This window comes from Gorilla gorilla, chromosome 13, assembly GCF_029281585.2.
Source record: "Gorilla gorilla gorilla isolate KB3781 chromosome 13, NHGRI_mGorGor1-v2.1_pri, whole genome shotgun sequence".
In the NCBI taxonomy this organism is placed as follows: domain Eukaryota; kingdom Metazoa; phylum Chordata; class Mammalia; order Primates; family Hominidae; genus Gorilla; species Gorilla gorilla.
Window position 1 is genome coordinate 74,372,477 of NC_073237.2, and position 24,706 is coordinate 74,397,182.

Here is a 24,706-nt window from a genome sequence, read left to right on the forward strand (position 1 = left end):
GATTCCTTAACAGGGTTTTGAGCTCTGTTCTGAAAGGCAGGCAATTTACTTGAGAATTAGTTTAATCCTTCCATGTCATCTTTATAAGATTTGTTTGGGGAAGTCTTAAGTGGTGCTTCCCTCCTTCATGCTAAATTAGCCATCTTCCTAAGTTATAGCCTTTCTCAGGCCTCTATTGTGTGCTCTGGGTGTTCAGTACATTCTCTCTGCTCGGGGTGGTCAGGACTCAAATGTCCCTGACCCTTTCACTAGCCCTGGAAATTGTTCATCTCACAGCACACTGACAGTCATTCTTTCCCTGGTAATAGTTCTTTCCTGGGCAGGTGCAGTAACCCTGTGCATGACCAGTTCAGTGTCTGGCCTACTATGCAGATTTCTGGATCTTCTTTTCAACACCACTCTCTTCTTCCAGGAAAATTCTGGGCATCTCAGGGTTCTTGAATTATGGCCTCTTTCTCCTCACCTCCTTGAGACTGCTGTGCTCTGTCTGGGCCACCTATCCTCACACCAATATGCAGAATGTGTGTTTGTGCAGAAATCCAGGGTGTTTATGGGTCTCACTGTATTTATTTCCCTTCTCTCAGGGATCACAGTTTTGGAATACCTATTGAAAATGTCTAAAAACAGTCACAATAAATTTTATTTTGTTTTGTTTTTAACCATGAGAGTATAATTAGGTACCAATGATCTCATTATGGCTGGAAATTTCTCATGTTTCATTGGCAAGAGCCCCTCTCCCACATGAAGTGTACCTTTCCTGAGATCAAGAAACCTTCATTCAACATCTGAACAAAATCAGCATTCTAATGAGATTTTTCAAAAGAAGGCCAGTGGTATGTGGAGTCAGGAAGATACTTGTTGGCGAGGGGGCCATTATATTTTTCATCATAGATAATCCTACTTTATTCTCTGGTTACTTTTAAGGTTTCCCTCTTTTCCCTTTTACTATGATGTAACCATTGAGGAAGTATTTTTATCCTACTTAGGATTCGTTATTTCTCTCTCATCTGGAAATGGATGTATTTAATTAATTATTGAAAATTTCCCACTATTAAATAAGTAAATATTGCCTCATTATTCTCTTTATTTTCTTCCTTTGGAGAACCTAGATGTGAATTAGACCTTTTCCTTCTATCTGTCGGTTTACGACTGTCTTTCATATTTCTTTTATTTCAGGCTGCATTTTGTGTGAATTCTCAGATCTGTCCTCCGTTTACCTAGTTGTCACTTCAGTTGTGAGTAATCAGATGTTTAAGCTGCCCAACAAGTTTATAACTTCAACACTTCACATTTTTCATTTCTATAAGTATTATTTGGTTCTTTTCAAACTTGCCGGTACTTTCCCCCCCACCCCGCCCCCATTATCCTCTTTTTCCTGGTATAATTTATCAGTTGGTTTGATCTGGGCTGTAAGTAATAAAAGACCACGTGCAAATTATTTAAACCATAAGTTTACTCCACACAATAAAAACTTCAAAGATAGGACAGCTCCAGAGTAGTTAAATTCAATGGATCAATTATATCATCAAGGACTCAGGGTCTTTCCATCTTTCTGTTCTCCATCCTTAATGTTTGGCTGTGCCTTGGGCCTTTCCCCTCATGGTTCACAAGATAGCTGCAGCAGCAGCTCCAAGCACCTCATCCTCACATAGATTGTCTAGTGGTGGAAAGAGGACATCACTTCAAATGTCCCTGTATATGAACCAAGAAGACTTTTCCATAAACTTCACAGATTTTTCCTCCTGTCTTGTTGACTACAATTGTGCCACACACTGTTCTTAAATTATAAGGAGATGGAGTTACCATGACTGATTTACACCAATCACGATCTGTCTCCTCTGACTGGGCAGGAACCCAGGCTCCCCTGAAGCTCTAGCTGCTTTAAAATCTAAACAAAAGTATAATAACATCTGTGATAAGCCAGAAATTGGGAGAAATAGCTGTTTGGTAAACAATCAATAGTATTTATTATAGCATTTATTCCTTTAGAAAAATCTAACTATATAAATACTAACAAATACTTCTTTTAAAGAATTGTTCAGATTATTTTATTACTTAGGGTCATATTCTTAAGGTCATAATCTTCCTACATTATCTTTTGACTGTCTCAGAATCAATCACTTCCCCATAAGGCATGTAATTTTCTTATAATGAGCATAGCAATTGTTTTCCCTGGTGGGAATTTTATAAGCACAGAGCCATAAAAGTGGTCTGTGTTTTTATTATGTTTGTTTAAATGTTTACTTCAGCTGAGGTTTCCCTAATCCAAAATCTGTTTTATTTATTTGTTTTTCTGAGATAGAGTTTTGTTCTTGTTGCCCAGGCTGGAGTGCAATGGCATGATCTCCGCTCACTGCAACCCCCGCCTACCGGGTTTAAGTGATTCTCCTGCCTCAGCTTCCCAAGTAGCTGGGACTACAGGCGTGCGCCTCTATGTCCGGCTAATTTTGTATTTTTAGTAGAGGCGGGATTTCACCATGTTGGCCAGGCCGGTCTCAAACTCCTGACCTCAGGTGATCCACCCACTTCAGCCTCTCAAAGTGCTGGGATTACAGGTGTGATCCACCACGCCTGGCCTGAAACCTGTTTTTATACTAACATTTCAACGTGAGGAATGTCATACTAAATGTGCAATATACATTTTTATTCCACCCTATGCATGGTCCAAATGTGGGGCTTTGATTTCTTACAGTAGACATGTTTAATTTCTACCTGGAGCCTCCTAGGGTCAAGTGCTCTTTTGGTCACCCAGAACCAGGTACATAGTTTTTTTCCGTTCTCCTTTTCCAGAAGTGGCAGCCCTTCCAGAATCCTGGTTTTATCTAGAATTTATCCTTCTCAACAAGGCTGTTTTCTTGCCCAAATCTAAGGAAATCTTATCCCCATGGGAGTTGTGCTATGGTGGCCATTCACATCATATTGTAGCTCCTCTAGGCTGGTGGGTGCTTGTAGTCTCTAGAAACTGTATTCCATCTGAGCTGTCTGGAGAATTTCCTCTTTGTTTTGAGCTGTTAAGTATTGACCTTTTTTTTTAACCCATATTTTATCCAGCAGTTCAATGTGCTTGTGATTGAGGGAGAGGGGTCCATATTAGTTCATTTACCATATTAACAAAATGTTTTTAAAGCTTTTTTGAAAAACTTCATTTAATCCACCTAATAATTATTTTTTTCAGATGATAATTGGGGGTGTGGATATTTAGAAAAGCTACTTAGAAAAGTTTTGTCTGTTGATTTTGTATTCTGTGTATCTTGTGGAACAAATAAAAGTTCAATCTTTGGGGGGTTGGTTTTCTGTACAGTCATATTGCCTGCAAATAATAATTTTGTCTCCATTTTCCGATGTGTATATCTCATACCAGTTTTCTTTTCTGCTTTATTTCATTGTCTATGATTTTCTATGATGAATAGTAGTGGTGTTAGCAATCAATACGTCTACCTTTACTGGAGGCGATTCTAAGTTGCTTTTTTTTTTTTTTTAATCAAATTGTGATGGGTAGGAGATGCACTGCCCATCCCCTTCCAAGGAATGACTTGCTGCTACAATTCCTTCGGGGTTTTCCTCAACTACAGGGAGCTGCCTCAGCCAAGAGTACACCCTTCCTGCAGTGCTGGGCATCCAATTATTGATTGAGGCAGGGGTATAAAAGCCAGATTTTATAGGTTCAGTGCAGGACACCGCTGATGGGCTCTCTCTCTCTTTCTGCCAAATCCTGCTGCCTTCTCCCTTCCACAGGGAGTGAATCCTAATAAATATCTTGCACATTGAATGCTGTTTCAGCATCTGCTTTCAGATAACGCAGGCTGAAGTTTTCTTTTCCTCCAGGTTGTTTAGAGTTTATAAAACAAAAAAGAATCGCACTGAATTTTATCAAATGTTTACTAGGTGTCTAGTGAGATAATCATAAATTTCACTTCTATTGGTCAAAAATGTAATGAATTATACTGTTAGATTTCCATTCTTAAATTCTTGGTGGAAAATCGACTTATTTAATTAGAAGCATTTTAAAAAATATTCTGCTATACTTTAGTTGCTAGAAAGTTATTAAGAATTCTTGCCTGTCTGTTCATAAGTCATACTATTCTGTAATTTCTGTTTGTTTATTTTAATTCTATTGTCTTTGTGAGCTTTGGTAGCAGGGTTATGCCAGCCTTGCAGGATAATTTGGGGGAACTTCATATTTTTAATAATGTTCTGAGAGAGCTTACAAACACAGAGGTTACCTGGTTCCTGAATGTTTGTTTGCACTCAGCTATAAAACCATTTATGTCTGGGGCGTTTTATTAGAAAGAGGATGAAGTTTTGATTATCATGAAGGTTTTTGTTTTGTCTTGGTTTTCTTTTCTCTTTTTTTTTTTTTTTTTTTGAGACAGAGTTTCGCTCTTGTTGCCCAGGCTGGAGTGCAGTGGAGCAACCTCGGCTCACTGCAACCTCCCTGTTCCCAGTTCAAGTGATTCTCCTGTCTCAGCCTCCGGAGTAGCTGGGACTACAAGCGTGTGCCACCATGCCTGGCTAACTTTTTGTATTTAGGAGAGACGTGGTTTCACCATGTTGGCCAAGCTGGTCTCGAACTCCTGACCTCAGGTGATCCACTCACCTTGGTCTCTGCAAGTGCTGGGATTACAGGCATGAGCCACTGCGCCCAGCCTGTCTTGAAGTTTTATCTGTGGCCTTTCTTTTGTTTTGCTTGGTGATTAATATTTTTCTAGATAATCATATGTTTCCTCTAAATTTTAATATTTATTTTCATAAAGCTTAACATATTATTCTTTTTAATTTTTAAATGTTCTTGATTGTATTTATATTCTATTTCCCTTCCTAATGAGTTTATGTGTGTGTCCCTTCTTCCTTTTTTTCTTGATCAATCTTAACAAAGTTTGTCTGTTTAGTTTTATTATACTCAAAGAATAAGCATTTAGTTTCCTTTTAAGAACTATTAATTTCCACTGCTCTGTCACCTGCCACTGCTGCCCAAGCCTGAGTGGTTCCCTGCACCATGAAGACAGATTCCAGATGCCGGCAACTAGTGCTTCCAATCCTAGACGCTATGTCCAGCAAAGACTCCATGGTTCTGGCCTACAGTGGGGCCTGGACACTTCCTGCATCCTCATGTGGCCGAAGGAACAAGGCTATGACATAATTGCCTATCTAGCCAACATTGGTCAGAAGGAAGACTTCGAGGAAGCCAGGAAGAAGGCACCGAAGCTTGGGGCCAAAAAGGTGTTCATTGAGGATGCCAGCAGGGAGTTTGTGGAGGAGTTCATCTGGCCGGCCATCCAGTCCAGGGCACTGTATGAGGACCACTGCCTCCTGGGCATCTCTCTTGCCAGGCCCTGCATTGCCTGCAAACAAATGGAAATTGTCCAGCAGGAGGGGGCCAAGTATGTGTCCCACGGTGCCACGGGAAAGGGGACCGATCAGTTCTGATTTGAACTCACCTGCTACTCACTGGCCCCCCCCCCCAGATAAAGGTCATTGCTCCCTGGAGGATGCCCAAGTTCTACAACTGGTTCAAGGCCTTCAATGACCTGATGGAAGAATACACAAAAGCAACACTGGATTCCCATCCTGGTCACTTCCAAGAAGCCATGGAGCATGGAACAGAACCTCATGCACATCAGCTTTGAGGCTGGAATCCCGGAAAACCCCAAGAACTAAGTGCCTCCAGGTCTCTACACGAAGACCCAGGACCTGGCCAAAGCCCCCAACATCCCTGATATTCTCGAGTTCCGAAACGGGGTCCCTGTGAAGGTGACCAACGTCAAGGATGGCACCACCCACCAGACCTCCTTGGTACCTTGGTACCTCCTTTTCATGTACCTAAACGAAGTCACGGGCAAGCAGGGCGTGGCCATACTGACATCGTGGAGAACCGCTTCATTGGAATGAAGTCCCAAGGTATCTAGGATACCCCAGCAGGCACCATCCTTTACCACGCTCATTTAGACATCAAGGCCTTCACCATGGACCTGGAAGTGCGCAAAATCAAACAAGGCCTGGGCTTGGAATTTGCTGAGCTGGTGTATACCGGTTTCTGGCACAGCCCAGAGTGTGAATTTGTCTGTCACTGCATCGCCAAGTTCCAGGAGCGAGTAGAAGGGAAAGTGCAGGTGTCCGTCCTCAAGGGCCAGGTGTACATCCTCAGCTGGGAGTACCCACTGTCTCTCTACAGCGAGGAGCTGGTGAGCATGAAAGTGCAGGATGATTATGAGCCAATTGATGCCATCAGGTTCATCAACATCAATTCCCTCAGGCTGAGGGAATATCATCGTCTCCAGAGCAAGGTCACTGCCAAATAGACCCCTGTACAATGAGGAGTTGGGGCCTCCTCAATTTGCAGATCCCCCAAGTACAGGCGCTAATTATTGCGATAATTTGTAACTGTGACTTGCTCTCCCCGGCTGGCAGCATAGTGGGGCTGCCAGGCTCCAGCTTTGTTCCCTGGTCCCCCTGAAACCTGCAAACGTCATCATTGAAGGGAAGGGGGGGGGGCAGATGGAGTGGGGAGCTATAAAATTACAATTAAAAGGAAAAAAAGAACTATTAATTTCCTTTTTATTTTATTGATTTCTTCTCATATCTTTATTGATCACTTCCTTTCTTTGTCTTGTTTTGCTTTTATTTTTTAATCATTACTATTTAGTAACAAATGTGTTTCTCTCTGTATCTTTGGCCATATCCTATTGATAGCACATGGGCTTCTGATAATCATTTATTTACAATTAACTGGTAATTGAGCTTTTTAAAATCTGCAAACCACGATTTGCTTAGAAAACTATTTTTAAATTTCAGTTGTATGTCTGACTTAAACATAGACATATAATACCTTTTAATATTAATTTTTAAGTTATATTTGATTATTATCAAAGAACGTAACTTAGTATATTTCCCTAGAATCTACTGAGTTTTTTAACTAGCCCAATGTTTGGTCCAGAGTTATATATTTTTCAAGGCTATTCAAAAAACAGCCCAGAGGTCTTTTTTTCTTTTTTAACACCTATTATGCCATGAATTCATAGGGAATAGGTTCCAGCAGCTCATAGCTCCTTCCCATTGGTTCTCACAAAGTGTGCTTCTCTGGGTGCAGCAGGCTGGTGCTTCATTTGAACCCAGGTACCTTCTCTTTGGCTTCTTTCTTTTTCTGATCATTTTCCTTCACGCATTTCAGGGAGCTCTCTCAGCTCTTAGAGTGCTTAATGTGCTCAATGTGCACATTAATTCTCTCGGCAAGAATCTTGCCGTTAGCTTGTTTGTTTATAACAATGCCAACAGCATGCTGGGGAACATTGTAGACTCTTCCAGTTTAGCCATGGTGACACTTGTGGGGCATTCCTTTTTGAACAGTACCCATTCCCTTGATGTCTACGATATCACCTTTCTCATAGATTCACATATACATGGCCAAAGGAACAACTCCACATTTTCTAAAAGGCCTAGAGAACATATATTGGGTGCCTCTCCTCTTTCCCTTTGTGTTCGTTGTCAGGCCTCTGAGCCCAAGCTAAGCCATCATATCCCCTGTGACCGGCACATACACATCCAGATGGCCAGTTCCTGCCTTAACAGATGACATTCCACCACAAAAGAAATGAAAATGGCCTGTTCCTGCCTTAACTGATGACATTATCTTGTGAAATTCCTTCTCCTGGCTCATCCTGGCTCAAAAGCTCCCTGACTGAGCACCTTGTAACCCCCACTCCTGCCCGCCAGAGAACAACCCTCCTTTGACTGTAATTTTCCTTTACCTACCCAAATTTTATAAAATGGCCCCACCCCTATCTCCCTTCTCTGACTCTTTTCGGACTCAGCCCACCTGCACCCAGGTGATTAAAAAGCTTTATTGCTCACACAAAGCCTTTTTGGTAGTCTCTTCACACAGACACACATGAAATTTGGTGCCGTGACTCGGATCAGGGGACCTCCCTTGGGAGATCAATCCCCTGTCCTCCTGCTCTTTGTGCCGTGAGAAAGATCCACCTACAACCTCAGGTCCTCAGACCAACCAGCCAAAGAAACATCTCACCAATTTCAAATCTGGTAAGCAGCCTCTTTTTACTCTCTTCTCCAACCTCCCTCACTATCCCTCAACCTCTTTCTCCTTTCAATCTTGGCACCACACTTCTATCTCTCCCTTCTCTTAATTTCAATTACTTTCATTTTCTGGTAGAGACAAAGGAGACATGTTTTATCCGTGGACCCCAAACTCCAGCTCCAGTCATGGACTGGGAAGGCAGCCTTCCCTTGGTGCTTAATCATTGCAGGGACACCTCTCTGATTATTCACCCATGTTTCAGAGGTGTCAGACCACGCAGGGATGCCTGCCTTGGTCCTTCACCCTTAGCGGCAAGTCCCACTTTTCTGGGGGAAGGGCAAGAACCCCAACCCCTTCTCTCCATGTCTCTATCCCTTCTCCACTTTTCTGGGGGAGGAGCAAGAACCCCTCAACCCCTTCTCCTTCACCCTTAGCAGCAAGTCCCACTTTTCTAGGGGAGGGGCAGGAACCCCAACCTCTTATCTGTGTGCCCCGATCCCTTATTTCCGCACCCTGACCTCTTATCTCTGTGCCCCAATCCCTTATTTCTGCACCTCGACCCCTTGTCTCTGTGCCCCAATCCCTTATTTCTGCACCCCGACCCCTTATCTCTGTGCCCTGATCCCTTATTTCTATGCCCTGACCCCTTATCTCTGCACCCCAATCCCTTATTTCCATGCCCCGACCTCTTATCTCTGTGCCCCAACCCCTTATTTCTGCACCCCGACCGCTTCTCTGCTTTTCTGGAGGGCAAGAACCCCCCACTCCTTCTCCGTGTCTCTACTGTCTTTTCTCTGGGCTTGCCTCCTTCACTATGGGCAAGATTCCACTTTCCATTCCTCCTTCTTCTCCCTTAGCCTGTGTTCTTAAGAACTTAAAATCTCTTCAACTCTCACCTGACCTAAAATCTAAGTGTCTTATTTTCTTCTGCAATGCCGCTTGACCCCAATACAAACTTAACAATGGCTGTAAATGGCCAGAAAACGGCACTTTCGATTTCTCCATCCTACAAGACCTAAATAATTTTTGTCAAAAAATGGGCAAATGGTCTGAGGTGCCTTACGTCCAGGCATTTTTCACACTTCGTTCCCTCCCTAGTCTCTGTTCCCAGTGCAATTCCTCCCAAATCCTCCTTCTTTCCCTCCCACCTGTCCCCTCAGTCCCAACCCCAAGCGTCACTGAGTCTTTCTAATCTTCCTTTTCTATAGACCCATTTGACCTCTCCCCTCCTCGCCAGGCTGAGCTAGGTCCCAATTCTTCCTCAGCCTCCGCTCCTCCACCCTATAATCCTTTTATCACCTCCCCTCCTCACACCCGGTCCGGCTTACCGTTTCTTTCCATGACTAGCCCTCCCCCACCTGCCCAGCAATTTACTCTTAAAAAGGTGGCTGGAGCTAAAGGCATAGTCAAGGTTAATGCTCCTTTTCTTTATCCCAAATCAGATAGCATTTAGGCTCTTTTTCATCAAATAAAAAAATCCACCCCAGTTCATGGCTCATTTGGCAGCAACCCTGAGATGCTTTACAGCCCTAGACCCTAAAAGGTCGAAAGGCTGTCTTATTCTCAATATACATTTTATTACCCAATCTTCTCTCAACATTAAATAAAACTCCAAAAATTAAATTCTGGCCCTCAAACCCCACAACAGGACTTAATTAACCTCGCCTTCAAGGTGTACAATAATAGAGTAGAGGCAGCCAAATAGCAACATATTTCTGAGTTGCAATTCTTTGCCTCCACTGTGAGACAAACCCCACCCACATCTCCAGCACACGAGAACTTCCAAATGCCTAAACTGCAGTGCCAGGCATCCTCCAGAACCACCTCCCCCAGGAGCTTGCTACAAGTGCCAGAAATCTGGCCACCAGGCCAAGGAATGCCCACAGCCTGGGATTCCTTCTAAGCCGTGTCCCATCTGTGCGGGACCCCACTGGAAATCGGACTGTTCAACTCACCTGGCAGCCACTCCAGAGCCCCTGGAACTCTGGCCCAAGGCTCTCTGACTGACTCCTTCCCAGATCTTCTCAGCTTAGCAGCTGAAGACTGACGCTGCCCGATCGCCTCGGAAGCTCCGTAGACCATCATGGACGCCGAGCTTTAGGTAACTCTCACAGTGGAGGGTAAGTCCGTCCCCTTCTTAATCAATACAGAGGCTACCCACTCCACATTACCTTCTTTTCAAGGGTCTGTTTCCCTTGCCTCCATAACTGTTGTGGGTATTGACGGCCAGGCTTCTAAACCTCTTAAAACTCCCCAACTCTGGTGCCAACTTAGACAATACTTTTTTAAGCACTCCTTTTTAGTTATCCCCACCTGCCCAGTTCCCTTATTAGGCTGAGACACTTTAACTAAATTATCTGCTTCCCTGATTACTCCTGGACTACAGCTACATCTCATTGCCCCCCTTCTTCCCAATCCCCCAAAGCCTCCTTTGCGTCCTCCTCTTGTAACCCTCTACCTTAACCCACAAGTATAAGATACCTCTATTCCCTCCGTGGTGACCGATCATGCACCCCTTACCATGTCATTAAAACCTAATCACCCTTACCCTGCTCAATGCCAATATCCCATCCCACAGCACGCTTTAAAAGGATTAAAGCCTGTTATCACTCGCCTGTTACAGCATGGCCTTCTAAAACCTATAAACTCTCCTTACAATTCCCTCATTTTACCTGTCCAAAAACCAGACAAGTCTTACAGATTAGTTCAAGATCTGCACCTTATCAACCAAATTGTTTTGCCTATCCACCCCATGGTGCCAAACCCATATACTCTCCTACCCTCAATACCTCCCTCCACAACCCACTATTCTGTTCTGGATCTCAAACATGCTTTCTTTACTATTCCTTTGCACCCTTCATCCCAGCCTCTCTTCGCTTTCACTTGGACTGACCCTGACACCCATCAGGCTCAGCAAATTACCTGGGCCGTACTGCCACAAGTCTTCACAGACAGCCCTCATTACTTCAGTCAAGCCCAAATTTCTCCCTCATCTGTTACCTATCTCGGCATAATTCTCATAAAAACACATGTGCTCTCCCTGCTGATCATGTCCAGCTAATCTCCCAAACCCCAATCCCTTCTACAAAACAACAACTCCTTTCCTTCCTGGGCATGGTTGAATATTTTTGCCTTTGGATACCTGGTTTTGCCATCCTAACAAAACCGTTATATAAACTCACAAAAGGAAACCTAGCTGACCCCATAGATCCTAAATCCTTTCCCCACTCCTCTTTCCATTCCTTGAAGACAGCTTTAGAGACTTCCCCCACCCTAGCTCTCCCTGACTCATCTCAACCCTTTTCATTACACACAGCTGAAGTGCAGGGCTGTGCAGTCGGAATTCTTACACAAGGACCGGGATCGCGTCCTGTAGCCTTTTTGTCCAAACAGCTTGACCTTACTGTTTTAGGCTGGCCATCATGTTTCCATGCAGTGGCTGCTGCCGCCCTAATACTTTTAGAGGCCCTTAAAATCACAAACTATGCTCAACTCACTCTCTACAGCTCTCATAATTTCCAAAATCTATTTTCTTCCTAACACCTGATGCATACACTTTCTGCTCCCCGGCTCCTTCAGCTGTACTCACTCTTTGTTGAGTCTCCCACAATTACCATTGTTCCTGGCCCAGACTTCAATCCGGCCTCCCACATTATTCCTGATACCACACCTGACCCTCATGACTGCATCTCTCTGATCCACCTGACGTTCACCCCATTTCCCCACATTTCCTTCTTCCCTGTTTCTCACCCTGATCATACTTGGTTTATTGATGGCAGTTTCACCAGGCCTAATTGCTACACACCAGCAAAGGCAGGCTATGCTATATAGTACAAGCCACTAGCCCGCCTCTTAGAACCTCTCATTTGCTTTCCATCGTGGAAATCTATCCTCAAGGAACTAACTTCTCAGTGTTCCATCTGCTATTCTACTACTCCTCAGGGATTATTCAGGCCCCCCCCGCCCCTTCCCTACACATCAAGCTCAGGGATTTGCCCCGACCCAGGACTGGCAAATTTGCTATTCTATTACTTCTCAGGGATTATTCAGGCCCCCTCCCTTCCCTACACATCAAGCTCGAGGATTTGCTCCACCCAGGACTGGCAAATTAGTTTTACTCAACATGCCTCGATTCAGGAAACTAAAATACCTCTTGGTCTAGGTAGACACTTTCACTGGATAGGTAGAGGCCTTTCCCACAGGGTGTAAGAAGGCCACCACGGTCATTTCTTCCCTTCTGTCAGACATAATTCCTTGGTTTGGCCTTCCCACCTCTATACAGTCTGATAACGGACCAGCCTTTATTAGTCAAATTAGCCAAGCATTTTTTCAGGCTCTTAGTATTCAGTGAAACCTTTATATCCCTTACAGTCCTCAGTCTTCAGGAAAGGTAGAACAGACTAATGGTCTTTTAAAAACACACCTCACCAAGCTCAGCCACCAACTTAAAAAGGACTGGACAATACTTTTACCACTTTCCCTTCTCAGAATTCGGTCCTGTCCTCGGAATGCTACAAGGTACAGCCCATTTGAGATCCTGTATAGACGTTCCTTTTTATTAGGCCCCAGTCTCGTTTCAGACACCAGACCAACTTGGACTGTTCCCCAAAACACTTGTCATCCCTACTATCTTCTGTCTAGTCATACTCCTATTCACCGTTCTCAACTACTCATACATGCCCTGCTCTTGTTTACACCGTCGGTTTACACTGTTTCTCCAAGCCATCACAGCTGATATCTCCTGGTGCTATCCCCAAACTGCCACTCTTAACTCTTGAAGTAAATAAATAATATTTGCTGGCAGGACTATGCTGAATCTCCTTAGGCACTCTCTAATTAGATGTCCTGGGTCCTCCCAATTCTTAGACCTTTAATACCTGTTTTCCTCCTTCTCTTATTCCGTTTAGTTTTTCAATTCATACAAAACCATATCCAGGCCATCACCAATAATTCTAAATGACAAATGTTTCTTCTAACAGTCCCACAATATCACCCCTTACCACAAAATCTTCCTTCAGCTTAATCTGTCCCACTCTCGGTTCCCACGCCGCCCCTAATCCCGCTCGAAGCAGCCCTGAGAAACATCGCCCATTATCTCTCCAAACCATCCCCCAAAATTTTCGCCATCCAAACACTTTACCACTATTTTCTTTTATTTTTCTTATTAATATAAGAAGGCAGGAATGTCAGGCCTCTGAGCCCAAGCTAAGCCATCATATCCCCTGTGACCGGCACATACACATCCAGATGGCCGGTTCCTGCCTTAACAGATGACATTCCACCACAAAAGAAATGAAAATGGCCTATTCCTGCCTTAACTGATGACATTATCTTGTGAAATTCCTTCTCCTGGCTCATCCTGGCTCAAAAGCTCCCCGACTGAGCACCTTGTGACCCCCACTCCTGCCCGCCAGAGAACAATACCCCTTTGACTGTAATTTTCCTTTACCTACCCAAATCTTATAAAACGGCCCCACCCCATCTCCCCTCTCTGACTCTCTTTTCGGACTCAGCCCGCCTGCACCCAGGTGGTTAAAAAGCTTTATTGCTCACACAAAGCCTGTTTGGTGGTCTCTTCACACGGATGTGCATGAAGTTCGTCATTTTGCCGAATTACTGGAAGACGGTGGTTCTGGCCGAAAGGCAAAAAAACAAAAACATAATTTTCTGTTCATTGAGAACATAGTTAAGAATATAGCTGTTAAATCATTCTTACTAATTGGATATTTTAATTTGCAATGTCTCATATTCTTATTTAAATTTTGAGTACTTGGAACTGATACATCAATTTTCTTTTCTTTTTTTTTTTTTTTTTTTAGATTGAGTCTCACTCTGTCACCCAGGCTGGAGTGCAGTTGCACAGCCTCGGCTCACTGCAACCTCTGCCTCCTGGTTCAAGCGATTCTCTTGCCTCAGCCTACCGAGTAGAGTAGCTGGGACTACAGGCATGTGCCACCATGCCCAGCTAATTTTGGTATTTTTAGTAGAGACAAGGTTTCACCATGTTGACCAGGCTGGTCTTGAACTCCTGACCTCAGGGGATCTGCCTACCTCGGCCTCCCAAAGTGCTGTGATTACAGGTCTGAGCCACTGCACCCAGCAGATCAATTCTGACAGATATGTTACAGTTTGCTACAATTGCACATTTGTCCTCCCTTTTTTGTTTTCTCAAAGCATTCCTAACAGTATTTCCTTTATGTATTTTGGCTCTATGTCACTTGGGGCATGAAGGTTTGTAACTTTTATCTTCTTGGAGGATCCTACCTTTTCTCAATAAACCCTTCTTAGTTTAATTCTTTGCTTTTTAATTTTTATATGTTTAACTAAATATTGTAACACATTTTGTTTTTTGTTAGTCTTCACCTAACAAAATAACTTTGTCCTTCCTTTTATTTTAACTTTCTGTTTTGTTTTGCTTTTATGTAACCCTTTTGGAAAGCCAGTATGGACTTTCATTATGGACATTTTATTCTTCCTGCTTATAGAATGCCACCTCCTCTTTACATCTGTACAAAGTGGCCTTGAAAAGCAGGGAAATTAGAAAAGAGAAGAAGAAACAAATTGGCATAAGTAAGAGTTTGTCTTTTCACAAGAAATTAGAGAAGTTTTAAGTGGCCCATTTGTCTTTATTTCAAAAGGGCTGCTAAGTCCATTTACAATTTGGACAATTGGGCTGAGGCAAAGACATCCTGGAAAGAGACCTAATCTAAGGAACTTTTCAAGAGCTGTGCTCAGTAGGCACGCATCAGGCTGTGGGAAGAGGCCTGGGCAGCCTCCCAACTTCCCTCCCTTCTGCCTTGAAGACCAGAAACCAGAAGTGAGAATAAGCGGGTTAAAAAAAAGAAAGTAAAGGGAATGTGGGGAGAGCCTGAAGTCAGAGTAAGAATACAAAGGAGGTCAAGGAAAGAAGAGGTTTAGACAAAAAAAAAAAAAAAAACAAAAAAAAACAAGAAAGAAAGAAAGAAAAGAAAGACGGCCAGGCACGGTGCCTCACGCTTGTAATCCTGCCTGGCCAATATGGTGAAACCCTGCCTCTACAAAAAATACAAAAATTAGCTGGGCATGGTGGCACATGCCTGCAAATAATACCAGTTCTCCATTTTAGGGCTCTGACAAGCTTCTGAAAGCCATATGGTTGTTCTTGAAGTCTCTCACAGAAAATACTAAAGTAAACCAGTTTGTTAGAATACTAAAGAGTATTTAATATTAGAATACTAAAGAGTATTTAATATTAGAATACTAAAGAATATTTCTTCCGGATGCCAGTGTCCAGTCACTTTCCATAATGCCAAATGGCCTCTCTACTAAAGAATATTTCTATGAAAGAAGTCTCTCATAGAAAATAGTAAAGTAAACCAGTGTGTTAGAATCCCTCATTTTCCCTCATACTTCTTGTATGTGTGGTCCCATGTCCTCAGTTTCAGTTTGACAAAAGGCAGCCAGGAGTAAGTCAGGACTCTGGGCTTGGCCTCTTTGTTTCATTTGTACACCGGCAAAAAATTGCTGCTGAGTACAGATTCAAATACCTTTGTATGGTTGAGTGCTTTTTTTGTGTTCCTGGATGACTGAGGCCTATTTATTTTGGGAGGCATATTGTTATTCATTTCCATTAGAAAGTAGCAGAAAGAAGCCAGATCAATTTTGTCCCACAGAGGGGGAGCAATAAGTATTTCCAAAAAATATTTAGGAGGGAAGATCAGTGATAAGCAGGAACATGTCAAGGAATATTGCATATTCTGTCTCCAGACGTTTGGAAGTGCTTAACGCCCAAGAAATCAGAAAAGCTTCTTGTGTGGTAAAGAAATGGCAATTTGAAAATAATCTATTTCTAAGTCTCATTGTTGGTACCGTGAACCTACCAAGGGTCAGACATCTAAGTACAAAGGAAAGGGGAAATGAAAAATACAGAAGGAAAAGAACCCGATTTAGAAAAAAAGAGAGCCTATTTTGCTGAAGAATCACTGGACACAGATCTTGTATTAGGCAGCACATGTTTTCATTGAGAGTTGTTTGAATTACCAATAGGTTCCCAAGTGGAAGATCAGTTATAAACTGAGTCACATAAAACAAGAGATCTAAAGTAATGTGGTATACCCAATTTGTAGGGGATTGGCTTATGATTTCATTCTGAGTTTTAAATTTTTTATAGCCACTTTACTAAGCTAGAGAAACTGGTGGCTCCAGTGTGATTTTGTTTTTGAGCATTTCTTCAATACTCTCAACTGCGTGGTAATTAAAATAAATCTACCCCCCAAAAAGACAAAGTTCTCATGAATCCTAGACCAAAGGAACTTACATGAACTTCAAGCCAAAAGTCAGATGGATATGTGACTTATAGCAATTCATGTGATTTCTGTGGACAATGACTGCCCAGTCTCTGACCACACTCCTCGAACACTCCTCGAACAGTCTGTTCTCATGCTGCTGATAAAGACATACCTGATACTGGGTAATTTATAAAGAAAAAGAGGTTTAATGGACTCATAGTTCCACGTGGCTGGGGAGGCCTCACAATCATGGCAGAAGGCAAAAGCACGTCTTTCATGGCAGCAGACAAGAGAGAACGAGAGCCAAGTGAAAGCAGAAACCCCTTATAAAACCATTAGATCTCGTGAGACTTGTTCACTACCATGAGTACAGTATCGGGGAAACTGCCCCCATGATTCAGTTATCTCCCACTGGGTCCCTCCCACAAGTGGGAATTATGGGAGCTACAATTCAAGTTGAGATTTGGGTGGGGACACAGCCAAACCATATCACTCTCCCTGAGATATACTTCTCCCTGTGCCAAGTATAAATCTGTTCAATTAAATTGACACAGCAATCCTACTTTGAGTAATCTATTCTATGGAAATAAAAGCACTAAGATTTAAGTGCAATAATGTTTACTGAAGCAAAGTTTATAATAGTAACAAGACGGGAAGTAACCAAATAACCAACGGCCATGATTAGCAATGGTCAGACGAATGTTGGTACTTCTATTCTGTGGAATATTATGCAGCTATTTTAGAAGAGTTAGATCCTTACCTATTGATGGCAGTGTTGTGCATTTTACAGTTTTATAAGATGAGAACAATTATTTCCCCCATTTTACTTTATAGATAAGAAACCTGAGTACAAAGATGGTTAAATAATTTGCCAAAGATACCAGAGCTAGTAAACAAGGACCCAGAATTTAAGCCCAATCAGTTTGACTCTAGAACCTGTGCTTTTTATCCAGCTTACAAGTTTCAGAGAAATAGAAAGTAACCTAACATTTGAATAACAATAAATAACCCCCCAAATCATACAGTGTGTTTGTATAAATTTGCATGACTGTGAAGAAAGGTGTGGAGAGATGCAACCAGATTATTAACATGGATTACCTTGGGGAGGCAGGTATGGGTGGGGATGAATGGAGTGGGAGAGCTTATGAACTCTTTAAACATCTTTGCATTGTTCTCCAGGTTATAGACAGCACAAGTCTAATAGTTGTGTCTCTAGTCTAATTGATAAGGTTCTTTGTGCACCCACAATCTATTCCAGAATTCATCCATGCATCCCCAAAATATTTATTGAATATCTGCAACAAGGCCAGGCATAGTGATAGATGTAAGATATCTAGAAGAGTTTTACCCAAGTGTGGAGATGGACAATAAAGTATGTGATAAGTGTTAGGACAGCAGTTTAAAAATGGGGGCATAGAGTTAACACAGGCAGGACTGAAGTATGGGGATAGCAACATTCTGGAACATTTCCCAAAAAAGTGGCACCAGACAGCCTTGGCTTGGCAAGCACCTATCATCACCTTGACTTGACTCATATTACCTCCTTTTCTTTCATTTGATCTTATTTCATTTCTTTTCAGTTTAGTTTCTGGCTTAGACAGGCAACAAGGTAAAGAGTCTGAGCTTTGGGGTCGGAAAGACCTGAGTTTGAAATAATTAACTAGTAAATTAATCTGTAATTTACTAGTTGTGAAGAACTTGGAACAAGGTGTGCTTATTTTCTCTAAACTTCCTATCCTTCATCTGTTAAAGGCTGATAATAATAACTACTTGTAGGCTAGGGTGAGTGTCCTGGGTTTTACTGCATTAAAACCCTTTCAAAATTTACAGGCTTAAAGCAACTACATTTTATGCATACATGTTGCTCATGAATCTGCAGGTTGGGTTGGGCTCAGTGGGGATAATTTACCCTTGTTATTCATACACAGCTTTAATTGGTATGGTTTGACTAGGGCTTGAGGATCCACTTCCCAAATGGTTTATTCTCAAAGCTAGCAAGTTGATACTCAGTCCTTTCCACATGGGTCTTTTGATGAGACTGCTTGGGCTTTTTACAATATGGTGGCTAGACTCTAAGAGCAAATGTTCCCCAAAATGGGAAATATGGGCTGCTAACCCTTTCCAGCCTGGGACCAAATAGTACATGGACTCATTGTTGTATATGCCGTTGCTCAAAATAGTCACAGAGCCCATCCACCTTCAAGAGAAGTACACTGGAATATTTTGAGGAATACAACTGTATACAATCATGGCCAGAGAAATTTCCCAGGCAAAGAAATGAAGATGCTGGCAGTAGGAAGTTGGGTCTGCAGGCACTGAAGAGTTAAGCTTGAGGGAACATGGACAGGGCACCGACATGGCACTACTGCCACCTGATCCATCCCAGAGTGTGAGCTCCTTCAGTTATAGAAATCTTGGACAGCGGGACAAAATAGGTGTTCAAGAAGTGATTCCAGAATGAAAGAATGAATATAAGAGTATTCACCCTAAACATAAACAGAAAAGAAAACCTAGCACCTACCATGTCATTGAGCAAGGGTCAACAAACAATGATCAGGGGGCCAAATCTAGCTTACCACTTGCTCTCCTAAATAAAGTTTTATTTACAACAGTATCTATCTGTATGTATGTTATCTATGGCTGCTTGTATGTTACAATGGTAGAGTTGAATCATTGTGACAAAAACTTATGGCCCACAAAGCCAAAAATATTTATAGCAACCCTTTACTAATCCTTTACAATAAATGCTTGTAGACTCCTGACATAGAATATTGAAATCTGAGCAGTTTACATCCATATTTCTTATCATTTCTCCTTTATTTTCCTATTACTTTTGCCTTTTTTTCTTTTCTTTTTATTCATCTATTACTGTGTGCCCAAGGCTTAGGTATAGCTTAAGGGACAAGAAGAAATTTCACCCTAAGGTCCAAAAAAAAAAAAAAAGAGTGATACCACTCTTATTCTAACAGATACAGCTACCACAATAGGGAAGAAGTGAACAGAGAAGGAAAAATCAGGGATGAAATGGAATTAATCATATATGGTGTTGCTATTCAACAATTAGCTTGACTGCCCTTTTTGCAACAGGGCCTGACAGTGTCATATTTATACCACATTTGGTTGCCACTTGGCTAAGGAGCCTCAGCTGGGTACCAATTAGAGTTCTTAGTGGCAAACAATAGAAACACATTTTGGGCAATTGAATCAGAAACTAATGTATTAAATGATATTTGGAAGCTTTCTTCATATCCGGGATAGCTGAAGAAGCAGATCTAGAGGCTATGTAGCAAGAAACATCCAAAGTCCACAAAAGTGATCCCACATAGTCCACACTGCCTCCACTACTGGATAAGAAACTTAGCCAGTGGTAGTCTCATCACCCCTTCTGGACCTTTGACCTGGCTAAAGAAAACATCACTACTGCCTCTGGAATGTGGAGAGGGCTCTCCCAGGATCAATCCCGATAATCGACTATGCACAGTCGCTGATTTCCTGACTCTTTGTGTTGCTAGTTACTGAGTCAAAGTCTGACTCCGAGCACTTGATTGCTGAGCTGTAGGTCAATGTTTGTGTTCTAGTTGTAAGGGAACCAGGGAAGGTGAGAATCTGGCTTCCAGAGTTGGAAGTATCTGTTCCCAACCCAGAAGATCCTGAACTTTTGAATTTTCCTTACTTTCTTAATGTTTTCATGTCCAGATTTTAGCAAGAGCTTTGAAAGGTGATTCAACGCTTAATTTTTTTATTCATGCTTAGCAATATTTACTAAGCGTGGGCTGCATGAAAGCAATAACCTATGCTTTGCTTGTGGCCACATATCTGGTCTGTGTCTGAGCTTGGGCTCGCCTCATCAACCACCACATATTAATGGAAAACTTATTGGCTCTGTTAAATTTGCCATTTCTCAACTAACTTTAAAAAGCTTCACTATTAAATGAAGAAGAGAACAAGGATGTGAGATCAAGGGGCTTTTTATTGTGTTTTTAATTTTTTTTTTATTTGCTAAACAGTTGGAGGAAATACGAGCATGTTTTCCCACTCGTAGGAAAGACTGCATAGAGAGAAAGGTTGATGCTACATGGATAGAGGAGGAGCTATGGCTGGAGGCAAAGTATTCATGATATTATGATGGTACTATAGCCCAGGAACAAGGAATACCCATGTCATAGCTTGATATTCATCACTCTTCCCTACAGAATTCCCAATGGAGGTGTATTAGTCTGTTTTCACACTACCGATAAAAGCATACCTGAGACTGGGTAATTTATAAACAAAAAGAGGTTTAATGGACTCACAGCTCTATGCGGCTGGGGAGGCCTCTCAATCATGGCAGAAGGCAAAAGGTACATCTTACAGGGTAGAAGGCAAGAGAGAATAAGAACCAAGCAAAAGGGGTTTCCTCTTATAAAACCATCAGATCTCGTGAGACTTACTACCACGAGAACAGTATGGGGGAAACCACCACCATGATTCAATCATCTCCCACCAGGTCCCTCCCAGGACACATGGGAATTATGGGAGCTACAATTCAATATGAGATTTGGGATATCATAACAAGAGGGAACCAAATATGAAGAATAACCAGCAAAAGGGAAACCTATTATTCCTTCTTAAATCATTAGACAGAATAGACAATGCAAGGCTCTCCCAAAACCTATGTTCAAAAACATGGCTAAGACCTGGAAACCTAAGTGAGACTTCCTGCTTCCTCACATGTAAGCAACACACTCAAGTGTATTTGCAAAGGAAGTATGGCCCATACTCCGGTTCACTTACATACATGTTCTCATGGCATAGAAAAAAGTGAAGAGCAGTGTTTCACAATCGGCACTAATGACATTTTGGAGCAGATAATTCTTTGTTGGGGTAGGTGGGGAAGTACTGACCTGTTCTGTGTAGGATTTTCAGCAGCATACCTGGCTTCTACCCACTAAATGACGGTAGCACACCCACCTCTCCCAGTTGTGATAACCTAAAATATATCTAGACATTGACAAATGTCCCCGGGGGGCCAAAATCCCCCCGGAGAACAGAATGGTTGGCGGGTCTCTGGGAAGTAGATTCCACTTTCTTCTGAGGCAGGAAAGCAAGAGAATAGTTCCTTTGTGGGTGCATACTTTTAGAATGCAGTACTTCTACCCACAAGTAAAAAGACCCTTGATGATGGCCGGGCACAGTGGCTCATGCTTATAATCCCAGCACTTTGGGAGGGCCGCGGCGGGCAGATGACTTGAGGTCAGGAGTTCGAGACCAGCCTTGCCAATATGGCGAAACCCTGTGTCTACTAAAAATATAAAAGTTAGCTGGGCATGATGGTGCACGCCTATAATCCCAGCTACTTGGGAGGCTGAGGCAGGAGAATCGGGAGAATTGTTTGAACCTGGGAGGTGGAGATTGCAGTGAGCCAAAATTGCAGCACTGCACTCCAGCCTCCAGCCTGGGTGACAGAGCAAGACTCCATCTCAAAAACAAAACAAAACAAAACAAAACAAAACAAAACAAAACACCACTTGATGAAAGCCCAGGGGGTCTTACCATGTTGACTAAAATCTCTATTCTTGGCTAGGCACGGTGGCTCATGCCTATAGTCCTAGCTACCCAGTAGGCTGAGGTGGGAGGATCCCTTGAGCCTAGGAGGTTGAGCCTGCAGTGAGCTCTTATGGTGTCACTGCACTCCAGCCTGGGTGACAGAGCAAGACCCTGTCTCTCTCTCTCTCTCTAAAAACAATAAAAATAAAAAAATTTGAAGAAGAAGACCATGAAAAAGCCCCTTCCTTTATCCTTCTGAGGGAACAGGTGGGCAGAGATAGCTAAAGTGTCCCCTCCACGTTCATCTTCATTTCCTATTGCCTCTCATCCCCCAGGGATGGCAAACAGATTAAGGTCCATGGACAGTGGGCTATCCTCCACTCATACAGGGATAGGGTGTGGGTTCCTGGGACACTAAAATTAAGAAAGTCCCAGGCGGCTGGGCATGGTGGCTCATGCCTGTAATCCCAGCACTTTGAGAAACCGAGGTGGGTGGATCACGAGGTCAGGAGTTTAAGACCAGCCTGGCCAACATGCTGAAACCCCATCTCTACTAAAAAAGTACAAAAATTAGCTGGGCGTGGTGGCGCGTACCTGTAATCCCAGCTACTTGGGAGGTTGAGGCAGGAGAATCTCTTGAACCCAGGAGATGGAGGTTGCAGTGAGCCAAGACCGCGTCACTGTACTCCAGCCTGGAGACAGAGCGAGACTCCATCTCAAAAAAAAAAAAAAAAAAAAAGGAAAAAGTCCCAGGCAAACAGGATCAGTTGGTCAGAGCCCTACAGTATTGTAAAGTAGCTTGGTTCCACCAGACTTGGAGAAATTTCCCCAATATTATACCTGGCTTCTACCCACTAGATGACATTATATTATGTCATCTCTTATCCCTTAGAACCCTCCTAGAATCTGTTTAACTATTGCCCCCAGAAGTCCCTGAAGTGAGTCACAACAGTACATTAAGTTAACTTAAAGGTTGCAGATTATTTAAGGGAAAAAATTCACTCCTATTCTATTTTCTATTTCCTGTGCACAATCATGATGTTCAGACTGGCTCACTGGAGTTTATTCCACAAGCCTAAGTAATGCAATAAAGAATGCCCCAAACTTGAAACAATATGAACATTCTCCCATTTAATTCACTAGAGAGAAATTAAAGCTGAGAAACAGAATCTATCTCCTTTGGTTGAAATTAAAATCTAAAAGAAATTATGGTCTCTTATTCTCACCATCCTCACTTCTTATTTTCTTCGCTCTCAGCTGGAGTTGCTAAACTCAGATGGAGTTTCAATTCCTTTTTCAGAAGCCGTGGCCTGGAACATCTTCCGCTGGGATGGGTGGAGCTCCCTCAAACACCTCTAAAACAGGAATAATCCAAACCCATTTGTCTCACCACTCTGGTTTTCTGACACTCATAAGGGTCAGCAGAACATGCAAGAATATCAGTGGGTTAGCCTATGCCCACAAAATAAAGCGAATAAGGAGTCATGATAGCAGTTTGCTTCCAAGCAAAGTTATTTCTCTAGATTTCAGCAGATGGTATAATCCAGACCGCCTTGCTGTTGGCAGTCAAAGAACATAGCAGACACTCAGTGTTTTCTTGGGAAAGGTGGGTAGACAAAGAAAACAAGAGAGAGAAAATAGAAGACATGTTTCAGATTCTGCCTGTCTTGACTGTATGACGAACACCTGTTTCATGAGATGATCACATTCCATTTTGGGGTTTGAAGCAAACCTACATCCTGGAGGCACAGTGTTTGGGCACAAGCTTTTAAATTTCCTCTTCAGCTCTTGAATTTTTAAGAATGACACTGAGTTTTTTCCTCTACATCAACCTGACTAACATATCGGTTTCCAATTCTCTTTACATATTCATTATTTAAAACAAGATCACCCTTATGCCAACCCCTAGCTCCAGCCCACCACAATTGATCCCACAGACTGGACTCACATCTAAGATTTGAGCTTACGAAATGAACAAGTTAGAACCGGCACGAGACCATATGCTGGTGGAGACCATGATGGGGAGGGGCCAGGTGGTAAATTGCAGGACCTAGGGACAAGCCACTTGAATCCAAAGCTGAATTCCACAGTGATTTTCTTTTCCTTGACTTCTCTTCAAAACAGCAAAAAGAGAAACTAGATTTGGAACTAACATTCTAGTGTACTGAGAATTTAAATTCCAAATATTTTACACATTAGTGTTCTCTAGTCCTTAGGAATGAAATGGCTTTTACAGATTAAAATACTGGCCCACCATCCTGCCTGAGAAATACAATACAAGGGAAAAAAAGCTCTGGTGAAAAATTCTTTAAAAATTACTCCGCTTGCCAGACCTAAAACACTTATATATGGAAGCTCCGTTTTGAGATGAGCATTTTCTGGCTCCAAAGTGTCTCTTTTCCTAAAAACTATTATTAATTTGAGTTACAGTATCAGCTGTCACAGGGGCACCAAGGACCTCATTCTTCCCTATGTGATACTTTGCCCCCAATACTCATTCTTATGTAGATATCCACATGACCCTCACTGGTAGTCAACATGTATGGGCTTTGGGAAGGAGGGATTTTGTATGCTGTAATGATGGCATTACTGCCAAGAATCAAAGGGTCCTTCCCGGATGCTCACTTCTCCCCCTTGTGGGACTTCAGACCAAATAAATGCAAGAAGCAATAACCAAATAGAAAACAAAATAATTTTCTATTATTGTTTTGTTGTCCAGGCCTGGAGTGCTTGACATCAATATAAATAGAAGCAAGAATCATATACAACCATAAACCTATACTTGTGTATTGTGCAGGCCTGAAGATATGCCACCATACTTCAAAAACCCTCAGGGATTTCTGGAAGATCCGAGAGGGAAAAGATTGATGACAAAACCCAT

At 42.4% G+C, this 24,706-nt stretch overlaps 1 pseudogene; it reads left to right on the top strand.

Annotated features, from left to right (window-relative positions):
* Positions 1-5,047: 5,047 nt before the first annotated feature.
* LOC101151838 (argininosuccinate synthase-like) lies at positions 5,048-6,446 on the top strand (annotated as a pseudogene).
* The last annotated feature ends 18,260 nt before the right edge of the window (positions 6,447-24,706 follow it).